Below are 13,754 nucleotides of genomic sequence, written 5' to 3'. Positions count from 1 at the left end.
GGAAAAGAAAAATATAATTTCAGTGTCCAATTGGTTGACAGCTTAGTTTCCCTTTATCTGTATTACCAAATATGCCTAAGTAGTAGAGAACAAATTGTGTAATTTAAAAATTGTTTGTCGTTCTTGTTAATTTTGGAATTGGGTACTTTGTGTCTTTCAAGGAATTTATCTACTTCATGAGAGCTTTGATTTATGTTCTAATAGCTCATAGGTTAATGATGTATTTGTCCTATCTTTTTTTTTTTTTTGGTTTTTGGGCCACACCCGGTAACGCTCAGGGGTTACTCCTGGCTATGTGCTCAGAAGTTGCTCCTGGCTTGGGGGACCATATGGGACACCAGGGTATCGAACCGCGGTCCGTCCAAGGCTAGCGCAGGCAAGGCAGGCACTTAGCGCCACTGCCCGGCCCCGTATTTGTCCTATCTTAATATTTGTTTATTATATTGAATCTCTAAGAAATTTAATTTGCATTTATTTATTAACTGTATTGGTTTAAAATTTTTTGATTTATGTATAAATTTACAAATTGCATTGCTTAAACTTATTTGATCCAGCTATACCACTCTTATAAATATACCCTAGGAACTCAAAAACACAATACAATACCTCACACCTATATTCATTGCAGCACTATTTACAATAGCCAGACTCTGGAAATAACCAAGATGCCCTTCAACAGATGAATGGCTAAAGCAACTGTGGTACACATACACAATGGAATATTTTGCAGCCATCAGGAGAGATGAAGTCATGAAATTCTCCTATACATGGATGTACATGGAATCTATTATGCTGAGTGAAATAAGTCAGAGAAAGAGAGATAGACATAGACTAGTCTCACACATCTATGGGTTTTAAAAAAATAAAAAGATACTGAAATAATTCTAGAGATGAGGGCCGGAAGGACCAGCTCAAGACATGAAGCTCCCCACAAAGACTGGTGAACCCAGTTAGAGAAATAACTATGCTGAAAAATTATCATAACAATGTTAGTGAATGAGGGATGTAGAAAGCCTTTCTACAATACGTATGTGATATGAGGGAGGGAGGTGATAGGGACATTAGTGATGGGAAGGTTGCACTGGTTAAGGTTAAGGGGTGTTCTTTTTTATGACTGAAACCCAACTACAATCATGTTTGTAATCACAGTGTTTAAATAAAGATTTTATTAAAAAAATTTTGGACTTACTGTGAGCCTTCTATAGACCTTAAAGTTACTTTAATTCACAGGATTTAAATGAATTATTGTGAAATTTTAAATAGGAAGAAAATTTACTGAGTTAGTTCAACAATAAATGCCAATGTTTTACCTACAGTAAATGTTTTTTTCAAAAACAAATAAATAATGTATGTATCTTTTGGCAAGAAGTTTCAAAAAGTCAAACCATTGGGTAAACATTTTGTGTATTCATAATACAGTATAAAATTATTAGAGTGTGTGTTAATTGTGCATGTAAAATTTCACTGTATAATTACATAAATTCACCTTCATGTTATTGTACATCTTTGACATAAAATTTTACTAAAGAATTTTGCTATGAATAAAGTTGTATAGTTAAAAATGCTATAAATTAATAAATATAAAATGCCAAGAAATTTGTGCAATAAATTTTCAAATGTTGAGTCAGTATTTTAAGCTTATCATATTAAATTGACTGTGCATTTTAATTACTTTTTATTATTGAATCTTGAATATACTCTTACTGTTTTATGTATAAAAATAAAATTATTTTATTAATTGTATTGTTTGAGATTCTCATATATGCATATTAGTTAAATATATCTATAATTTTAAGGATGTTTTCTTTCTAAGAACAATATAAAAATAAGAGAGAATTTCAGTGATTTGTATATATTCAATCATTTGATCTGCAAATTTAGGAAATAGCCGTTAGTAACTTTATTTTATAGATGAGAGTATTATGGGTAAAAAGTTAACTAACTTGCTCAAAGTTTAATAGCCTCTAAAATACAGAAATGGTTTGGATTAAGAGCTCTATGACTTCAATTACTAGAGGTTAAGCACTGATTTACATTCTTTTTCTAAGTGTAACAAATTGACTTTTCATTAGTGTTGGAAATTTCTATAAGTTAAAATATATAAATTAAAAATAATAAAAAATGTGAATTTATTTGAATGTATATATAAAATTAAATTCTAAATATATAGACATTTTATGTAGATTATTCAACATATAGTCTTTTTTAATTTTTTTAATTTAATATTTTTATTTAAGTAACATGATCATAGTTGGGTTACAGTCACAAACAGTGTAACATTCCTCCCTCCCCTCATCCCATCCCCTGCCTGTATTCGAGACAGGCATTCTACTACAGTTATTTGTTTTTAAGTTCAGTAAATTGTATACATTTTTTCCCTTAAAGGATAAGAGTAAAACATATAGCACAGGTGTGATAGTGGCAATCGCTGTTGTTTGCATAGGTCCAGAAAAATGTGGGGAAAATGGAAAAAAATCCTTGGCCTGATTACAAAAAGGCCTTACCCCAAAAGTTTATTGGCATAAGACCGACTCTGGGTTCCAAGCATACCAGTCTGCCCAACCCGAGTCATTCTCCATGGTCCTGGTGAAAAGTTTTTCACACTTTAGCTATTATTGGTATCATTTTCTTATATTTAAAGGTCTGGATTCTGTGCATTTCTTTCATCGATGTCAGGCTGATGTGGAACATCCTCTAGTTTCAGCATACCATTAAATGCAGAGCAATCTGCCCTGCAAGCAGGCTGTTGCTGAGTCATCTGGGTGTTGAGAGCACTCTTTGGAGTAAGTCAATGCCAAAGCAGTGGTAGGTCTTCCCTGGTAGAGGCTTGGATCCTGGTAATGTTATAGACAATTGTGGTTTTTTCCATAGATGGTATCCATTGTAGGTGTGTAGGATATGCCCATTCTTCTGAGGCCTAAGCCAAATTGTTATGCCAATGTTCAGGGTATAAAGCCTAATTGCATTACCAAATTTGTGTTACCATCTCTATTAGATAAGAACTTGTTTGCATATGTATTATTTTCCCATTTTAATGTGCTTATGCAAAAGAAAAGCAATGCCACAAGATATTGTTGGTGTATCTGGGGGTCGATGAATAAAGTCCAATATTCCCCGAACTTGGTTCAAACATGAAATCTATACAGAGATTCGCTTCTACAAGTATTGCTTATAAAACAGATCTCAAAGAGAGAAAATCAAATAACAAAACCAGTGGGCAAAATTGTCACTATATGAGGATGTTAGAAAAGAGTTATAGATGTTAAGGGAATACATCGGAGATATACAAAGGAAATACACGTGTCCCTTTTATGTTTTAGAAATAGTCAAGAGGGAGGGTGTTGTTTCTGAGACACCACTTTGCCATAGCTTGGCTAAAAAGCCTACAGCGTGAAGCCATGCCCTCCACGTGTTGCCTGCTGAAGCTTCAGACTCCACCCAAATAATTACTGTGAAAGATATGTGATCCACCTTGGCCAAAACAAAAATCATTAGTATAGAAAAATGGTTAAATGTGGGGTAACAGGAGGTAGGAGTCAGGGAGTAAAGGAATAAAACAAGCTCCTGGATGGCTTTCAGATTATGACAAACAAATGAAACACAATAATATCCAAATATTTGTCAATATGTTCCGCTAGCGCGCAGTTTAACAATGGACAGGTTTAGTAAGGAAACTTCCCTGGTAATTCCTGAAGCCAGACCCTATTGTGCTGCTATTCCCACCTCGCTGGATTGCCCAGGCATGTGGCCCAGGGGAAGCCCTGGAGTTCCGGAGGAAGGAGGTAGAGCGGTGCTGGAGTGACCCATGTCCCGCACCCCTTCCTAGGCCTGGTTAAAGAGGCCTTTGGCATGGCAGAGGGCCGCCAAACCCCATGCTGGCAGAACCTCCCGGTTCCCAGGAAGAAAAGAGATCCTTCAAGAGCTGGAAGGCTGGAAGGTCAAAGCCCCCACCCAGAAGAAAGACTATATCTATATATTTTAAAAAATAATAGGAGATCATGGAATAAATAACGTTCTTTTTTAAATACAAATTAAATTTGTTATAATGTTATAAAAATTTCTTTGTTTTGTTTTTGGGACTGTGTGCTACAATATTATACAAATAATCTTGGCACCAAATAGTACATCAGGTACAGTGCTGTCCTGTCCTGCACATGACCAAACTGAGCTGGATCCCTGACATTGCCTGTGATCCTATGCCAGTTATGGTCTAACCCCTGCACCCTCAAAATCTGGAAATTTTGAACAGATACTATTCCATTGTTACTCTGTTTTCATTTATAGTTAGATACTATGGACATGCATTTTTTCCTCTATGCCTCATCTTTCTAATCCTCTTATCAATCCTATATGAAGGCTATCAACTACTTTATACTATTACCTAATGAATAAATGGAACAAATTAGTAAGTTAGACAAAGAGTGCATGATAATCTTATATTTCTTTTAAGACAGAGAAATTAAAGCATTAAGTATTTATTTTACACTCCCTTATTATTTGTCCTGTTGGTATTATAAATTCTAGTTTATAATGTTACAGTTTTATAAAAATTTCAGTGAATATAATAAAAATTCACTTTATTACATTTAGGAAATTATTTTTCAAAAAAAGGAAAGTGTCTAATAGTAGTTTTATTTAGTTATTGGGTGATATCATATACATAATGAAAATTATCATATTCTTTTAGATAATGTTATAAATGATATTTAATTTGCTTTTCTGAAATACATAAATATATATTCACACTTTTGGTGTGAATGTGCCTGTGTGTAAGATTTATATGTTCAAAGTACTATAATAAAATTAAATAGAAAACTATTTTAATTCCTCCACATGTAGAATGAGGTGCATGAGAGCAATTACGGTTCAAATAATGCAGCATAATTGAATACAAGTGAGCTGTAGAGACATGACCCAAGAGAATAGTAGGTCTTGTAATAACCATTTTAGCAAGATCTCATAAGGGGTGCATATATAGGCCAAGTCATTTTGATAAGTCAAAAAAATAAAATGACCATGAATTATGTTTCCAGAAATATTTAATTATGCTCATAGAATTCATAATGAATGCAAAACTCAGAGCTCTTGCATATTCAATCAAATCATTAATATGAATGAGATATTGATGAACATTGGCTTAAGTATAGGAATTCTTAATTACTAAAATTATTTCCTAAATAAGGTGCAGGTAGTTGTTTAAGAACTTCAGTTTAATAAATTGTGAAATTTGTTAGCCATTATCTAATTTATGGTTTATTTCTCCTTTGTCATTACTGATTATTATACATAGAATTGTATCATTCTGACACTACCCTTTGTAGTATTTAAGTGTATTTGAGTCATAATTTATTCTAATCTTAAGAAATATTGTTTTAGAATATATTATGTTACATGTATATAATATGCATATTACAATGTTATATTAAAATATACAGATATATTCTAAAATAAGTATAAAGCATGATTGTGTATATATACCCACACTCAAATATTTATATACATCCTCTTCTTTTGGTGAAATCCTCCCCAAAGCAGTTTGGGGATTGAAAAGCACTTTCTTACATGCATGATCTAGTTTTTAGGGTTTGATAGTTATTATTTAAACCCTGTAATATGCTGTTCATTTTCAGTGGGTTGGGGGCAAGTCATGTAGTACCAGAGATAGAACTCAAACTACCTCATGAATGGTCTTTCATAACTCTTCAGAGAGTTGGAGGGTTGGTACATTGGGTAGACCACTTCTCTTGCAAGCTCCTAGCCTGGGCTCAATTCCTACTACAACATAAAGCACAATGAGGAATTTTCCGAATACAGAGCTGTAGTATGTTCTGAGCACCACCAGGTGAAAACGAGAAAAACAACACCTCCTCAAAAAATTATTTCTTCAGGAGAATTGAAAACATCATTCTTGTACCTCAAAGAATTTTGACATTAGAGGTGTCATTAGTGTCATTAATGTCTGATAACATTAAAAATATGGATTTAAATTATTTCCTTAAAATATTGGGGTGGGAAAGAAAAAATATCAGAGAGAAAATACTTTAATTAGTGAAGCAAAAAATACAAGCTCAACTTTATTAGAATTATGATCAATGTAAAACTACTCTGATGAACTAGATAATCACCTTATGCAGGTTGTAAGTAAGATACACAAATCTACTGTCACGTGACAGTATAACATTTTGGAATAGGGAACAATGAATACAGCTAATTAAGCATTTGTAAGTAGTGAGCTCATGATGGTTGAATTATAACAGCAATGTGATTCTTACTATTGAAAATCCTTTTAAATTTTCTTTGTCTAAAATGCAACCTGCAATCTCATCAGTAAAAATTCTAGTCTTTGAAAAAGTTAGCTTAGACAATAGTCAGGATCTTTAATGTCCATTAAACAGCATCTGTATAAATAATTTGAGACACATTAAACAAGTAGCATGATTAGCTGTTAAATGAATATTTAATTAGCTTAAAGTTAAAAAATGTGTTGCTGGGCTCAGTACAACAAAATATGTTTATATTTTACTGAAAGGTTATCTTGCTTGTAAATACATACATATAATGTATATACATGGTGGCTATTTTGAAATTATAAGATGAGAAAAATTCAAAATTAAAGGTAGACCTGAAAATTATTTTATAAATTATTAGGAAGTAAAGTTTTGTTAATAATAATCAAATATCATAAATAATTTTGCTTTTTTATCCTTAAAGTACTAGTATGATTATTATCTCGCAATGGACTTTCAAGTAAGTTATGTAAAATCTATTACATATACTTGTCAAATTGTCCCATAATGGAAAATGTTATAACTGTAAGAGTGTTAATATGTATAAAACTAAATTAATTTTATTATCAATCATTAGTGTTATATATAGTAGTCATAGGTGAAAATACCCTTGTTAGTTACACATTAAATTACTGTTAAAATACTTTAAAAATGGGGCCGGGCGGTGGCGCTGGAGCTAAGGTGCCTGCCTTGCCTGCGCACGGACCGCGGTTCGATCCCCCGGCGTCCCATATGGTCCCCCAAGAAGCCAGGAGCAACTTCTGAGCGCATAGCCAGGAGTAACCCCTGAGCGTCACAGGGTGTGGCCCAAAAACCAAAAAAAAAAAAAAAAATACTTTAAAAATAATTTTAATACATGAATATCTATTGGGTAAATTCGAGATATTTCTATCAAAATATTCTTTTAATTTTGACTGTATTAAGACTGGTTGAAACTATATAATACATTAATCAATCAAAAAATTCACAAGGTAATTTAAAATTAAATCAACAGCCATTATTTTGGATCCATTTATTAATGTTTCAAGTTTTATGTTAAAAGAATATTATGAAAGTGATATGCAATAACATTTATTTGTATATAATTTATAAGTTACTAAATATTTAGGTAAATATTTGGAAAAGGTAGAAGTCTTCATCAATATTATAACAAACATTTATTCATATTCTTCCTCTCTCAAGCATAAAGAAAATAGAAATCATTGGTGATATCTATAGATAGACCTCAGAAAAATGCCAGGGGCATACACACTTGAGCATATTCCCCTAATTACTATATAAAAAAATATGACCCTTGGATACAGTTTAGCTTTAGCTTTATAGCTGACATGAGAAACACTCTCATGCCATATTGTCCCAGTTGCCTTCTTTTACTATTGAAATGGAAGAATTATAATTAGAATAACAGAAGTTACTGGTTTTTCTGTCTTGAAGAGACAGTTTTATTATTCTGGCTTTTCCCAAGTTTGCTTTACTGAGGGATACATAGGTACCCAAGAGATATCATTGGTATTGATCCTGGTAGTTTAAAAATCTAGGGCAAGTCAAGAGATACACAGCGTTTGAACTGGTAAGAGCATACTCAGACTTTCCTGTTTTTAGTTAGGCTGTTTTTCCCCTTCAGTTAATAGACATCATAAAATAGTTGTGTGTGTTTGTTAAGGGTGTGTGTTTTGGAGCATAGATAGGGAGTTAGAGCATTCTGAAGAACATTTCGGTTATGTATCATTGCTAGTCTTCCAAATAAGATTAAAGTAGAATATTAATGTAAATGAAACTGGGGCTGGAGAGATAGCATGGAGGTAGGGCATTTGCCTTGCAAGTAGAAAGATGGTGGTTCAAATCCTGGCATCTCATATGGTTCCCCAAGCCTGCCAGGAGCAATTTCTTAGTGTAGAGCCAGGAGTAACCCCTGAGCGCTGCCTGGTGTGACCCAAAAAACAAAACAAAACAAAACAAAACAAATGTAAGTAAAACTATGTATACATATATATACATATATGTATATGTATATTTTTGTTTGTTTGGGGTCATATCCAATGTGGCACAGGGGTTATTTCTGGCTCTGCTCTCAGAAATTGTTCCTAACAATGCTCAGGGGACTATATAGGATTATGGGGATTGAACTCAGGTTGACAGAGTGCAAGGCCAAAGCCCTAGCCACTGTAAAATAGCAACTAAACTGAAATAAATCTGAAAGATTAAAGATAATTAAATGTTAATTAAACTAAAAGAAATTCTTTAAATTCCTTTTAATCAAATTTGTTTATGTAATTTTAGACTATTTCCTTAATTCAAGAAGTGCTATGAACCAAAAATATATATCATCTCTGAATTCTTATCTATATGATAATATTTAAAGAAATTGGTACTGGGCATAAACTATCATTCTAAATATTTCATAAAGAAAAGTATAAATCAGGGGTCGGAGAGGTGGTACAAGTGGTGAGGCCTCTGCCTTGCCCATGCTAGCCTAGGACAGACCATGGTTGGATCCCCTAGAGTCCCATATGGTCCCCCAAGCAGGAGCGATTTCTGAGTGCATAGCCATGAGTAACCTCTGAGTGACTCTGGGTGTGCCCCTCCAAAAAGAAAAATATAAATCAATTAATACCCAGGCATTTTTATGGTTAATTGTAAAGTACCAAGTTTTTTATGATTTATTTATTTGTGTGGTTTATTGGAAAATACCAAGTCAAATAATTTTCAATGTTAAAAGTGTATGAGATTTGGGGGTCGGATAGCACAGCAGGTAGGGCATTTGCCTTGCACGTGGTCTATGAAATCCCATCTCTGGCATTCTGTATGGTACTTTGAGTCTGCCAAAAGTTATTTCTTTATTTTTTAAAAATAGTGTCTTTACTTAAGCAACATTCCCACCACCAATACCCCCCTTTTCCCTCCTCCTCCACCCTGCCTATATTTAAGACAAGCACTCTATTTCTCTCATTAACATTGTCATAATGGTTTTTAGTGTAGTAGTTTCTCTAACTGCACTCAACACTCTTTGTGGTAAACTTCATATCATGAACGGGTCCTTCCAGCCTTCATCTCTGTTGTCTTTGGGCATTATTAGAATGTCTTTTGATGAGAGAGACTATTCTGCATCTATCTTTCTCCCTGAGTTATTTCACTCAGCATAAAATTTTTCATGTCCATCCATGTATAAGAAAATTTCATGACTCCATCTCTCCTGACAGCTGCATAAATTTCTATTGTTTATATGTACCACATTTTCGTCAGACATTTATTTGTTGAAGGGCATCTTGGTTGTTTCCAGATTCTGGCTATTAAAATAGTGTGCAATGAATATAGGTGTGCAGAGGCATTTCTATAGTGTGTTTTTGTGTTCCTAGGGTATATCCCTAAGTGTAGCATAGCTTAATCATATGGGAACTCAATTACCAGTTTTCTGAGGAATCTCCATATTGTTTTTATAAAGGCTGGACTACACGTCATTCCTACCAGCAGTGAATGAGAGTACCTTTCTCTCCATATCCCCACCAGCACTTATTATTCTTGTTCTTTCTGTTGTGCACCAGCCTCTGTGGCATAAAATGGTATGTCATTGTTATTTTGATTTGCATCTTGGTGATGATTAGAGATGTGGAACATTTTTTTCATGTACCTTTGGCCATTTGTATCTCTTCTTTGAGAAATTCTTTTCTTTTCCCCATTTTTGATGGGTTAGCTAATTTTTTCTTATTAAGTTCTGTCAGTGCCTTGTATATTTTTGATCTTAGTCTTTTATCTGATGGATATTGGGGAAACAGTTTTTCCCATTCTATGGGTATCTTTTGTATCCTATATACTATTTCCTTTAAGGTGCAGAAGCTTCACAGCTTAATATAGTCCCATCTGTTTATCTCAGCTTCCACTTGTTTGTTTCCTCCTTAAATATGCCTTTAGTCTCATGTCATGGAGTGTTTTACCTATGTATATTTCTTTATATCTTATGGCTTCCAGTCTGATATCAAGGTCTTTAATCTATTTGGATTTGATCTTTGTGCAAGGTGTTAGATGGAGGTCTGAGTTCGCATTTTTGCATGTGGCTGACCAGTTGTCCCAACACCACTTACTGAAGAGGCTTTGTTGCTTCATTTTGCATTTATTGCCTCTTTATCAATGATTAATTGATTGTATGTCTGGGGGTCAGAATGATTTCTGAGTACAAAGCAAGGAGTAACCCATGAACATCACTGTGTGTAGCCCAGAAACAAAAAAAAGTATGTAAATGAGATGTTAAGGTTTTTATGGATAATAAACATGTGACTTTATGTTAGATAAAGTTTGGTGTATATTCAGAGAGGGTGATACAAGTAAATACAATTTTAAAAGACTTAAAGAATGTGAGTCAGTATAGAATGGAAATCAAAAAATTGTAGAAGGGTTTGTACAACTATGTGAATTTCTCCAGAAATCTTTATTAGTTCAGGATTAAAAGAAGATATCAGACAGTAGAAATTAATGGAGTTCAGAAACCATAAGCAAGAAAGATAATATGTTGTAAATATTCAGAGACAATAGAGCCCAGACTCAAGAGGACCTGTCCATGGTAAGAAGCTTGCCTCAAATTGTGGGGAAGTGCAGTTAGGGCAAAAAATGGGACCACTATGAAATGCTAGGTGGAAATTATCACTTTATCCAAGAACTGAGTGCTGAAAAGAGATAAAGTGATTGGCACTAAGCTCCTCCAGTAACAATATTGAAAACCACAATAATATTGCAAACCATATTGTCTGAAAGGGAAATAAGAGGAGAGAGAAAAATATCTGCTATAGAGGAAGGCAGGGACTGGAGGAAAACAGGGTCATTGGTGATGCGAAATATGCACTGATGAAAGGTGTTGTACAATATATGACTGAATTTCAACCATGAACAACTTTGTAACTGTATATCTTGTGGTGATTCATTTAAATCATTTTTTTTCAAAAATAAATATTTTAAAAGAAGATACAGAAAGATTAAAATTGATGAATAGTTAACCTTAGAGAAGTTGAAATAGAAATATCATAAATCACACACCTATTAAGAAATTCTACAGATGACTGATCGTTACAACCATGACTGGACAGTACGCATCCTGGGACCAACACAAAGCTCTAGTCAATGTTTTGGTCTACGATCTGTACAACAACCAAGATCTCTAATGCCAGAGATCTGACCGAGGCAATCGCAACTGAACAGGTCTCCTCGAAACATAGTGAAAGACTATATTCCTGGCTCCATCTATTTTTATCTTTTTGACTTCTTTGTTTTTGTGTAGACATTGAAGTTGATGTTCCCAATCTTATTTTATGTTAGTTTCTCTTTCTCTTTCTTTTTGCGCTCTGGCATTGTTTTATTTCAGGACTGAAGTTATCATGTGGTGCTTGCCTTTAGTGCTGTAGTGCTCACTGGATATTTTATTTGATATTTCTTTTTGTATTCTTGTGGCATTTCAATTCCTTCTTTTCTGTCCTATCTCAAACTGAGGTTGAGAGCCTCTAAAAGGACTCTGCCCATTTTCTGCTTATTTGATTTTTACCTCACCTTATTGCTTTTTCTTTCTTCAAACAAAACCACATAACTTGAACTATTTAGTTTCGCCTCTCAAACAGAGGGGGAAATAAGGGAGGATACCAGGACCAACCAGATATATGATCACTAAGTAGTAAGCTAGACACAGAGGGGACCATTTATTCTAGTAGCCTGGGAGTGAGGGTGGGGGATATGGGATGCAGATGGGAACGGAGGTGGAGGGAGGGCAAATTTGGTGATGGAAATTCCCCTGATTCAATGTTAATATGTACCTAAAATACTACTGTGAAAGATATGTGAGCCAATATGGTCAAAATAAAAATTATAAAAATAAATTCTATGTAAACATAGTATTTTATTAATAGTTGATAAAATCAAGTATGTTGCCTAGTTTTTGAACACATTTTATGAAGATAACTTCTCAAAATATTGCGTATATGTTTGCATTTCTAGATTTTATGAATGTGAGACTAGTTCTATGACAGTTACAGATTTTACAGATTTCTTGAGTTTCTTATATAAGAATATAAATCAGGAAAATTTATTACTGAATCAATTCTTCCTCTATTTTCTTATTTTTAATCTAGAAAAAAAAACAATGTTGGTGTTGAATTATTCTTATTTCTTTGGGGGTCAGAAATAGGAGGATAGCTGTGAGAGGTACCTGGGAGCCAGTACAAAACTAAATTAGAGCTGCAGAAGATGGGGTGTATGCCGAAGTTCTATTATCTTGGACTTTACTTCAAAGAGCAAACATTTTGATTTTAATATCTTTGGATTACAGTCTTTTACATTTTAACAAACTATATTTATTTCATTTTATCCCTTGTAACAAAAAATATATACATTTTGGGAGCTTGAGAGAATTCAAGTCCTCATGGCCAGAGATATAATAAGACACTTGACTTGCATGTGACTTACATCCTGCACTATAGTCTCCCAAACCTTACCAGGGATGATCTTCAAGAAAAGAGCAAGGTGTAAGACCAGAGCACCTAAGGTGTGGATCAGGAGCAAAGAAAGAAAGATAGTAAATTTTCTACAAGAATATAATTTTTCTAAGCCTTAGACCTTGTAGAAATATTAATGTTCACCATCTTTCTTTTCTTCAAGCTATGTTCTTTGTTTTGCTTAGTTCAACCTTCGAATTACTTGATCAATCTCCCATTTTAAGCATAAACAACATTATAGCCAACAGCAATAACAAATTTTCTTTGCAATGACAATGACTTATTGATGATATCTTTCTTGTGCTTTTTACCTTGTGTAGCAAATTGTTGTCTGCCACTCTGAAGAAAAAATAATTTAAAGTGCCTCTTTTTGCTTTGCTTCTTTTTGTTATTAACAGAAAATATTACTTCTAAATATTACTAAGAAATAGCATATGTTTCTCTGTAAAATGTTCACTTATGTCCTATTATCCAGAAATTCCCCATCATCAACTATCATTCTAGGAAGAATAATGCTGAGTTTCAAGCAGAAAGAACAGAATACCAAATTTGATTGGTCAACATTGGGCAAAAGTTCAGAGATGTTGTATAGTTTCACAGTGTGCTAGTCATAAAAAGTTTTTAAGGCTGGAGAGAAAATACAGTGGGTAAAGCCTTGCACAATTCTGAACTGGGTTCTATCTCTCACATCCCAGATGGTCCACTGAGCACTGCCATGTATACTTTCTAAGTGCTGAGACTGGAGTGACCACCTGAGCATCTCTAGATGTGACCTTCAAACTAAAAAATAAAATAAAATAAAATAAAAATAAAGAAACAAATGAACAAAAAGAACAACAAGAAAAAGCAAGCAAAACAACAACAAAAATGCAAAACTCAGTTCTTAAAATTAAAGAGTACAGTTGTGGTCCAACTATTCATAAAAAGTGACTACAAGCTTGAAAACGTTTGGGCACTGCAGTGTGTGGCCCCAAATAGTAGCAGTTAAACAATCAGA

The sequence above is a fragment of the Suncus etruscus genome, chromosome 3 (assembly GCF_024139225.1).
Source record: "Suncus etruscus isolate mSunEtr1 chromosome 3, mSunEtr1.pri.cur, whole genome shotgun sequence".
NCBI lineage: Eukaryota > Metazoa > Chordata > Mammalia > Eulipotyphla > Soricidae > Suncus > Suncus etruscus.
Note: the sequence above shows the minus strand (reverse complement) of the source record.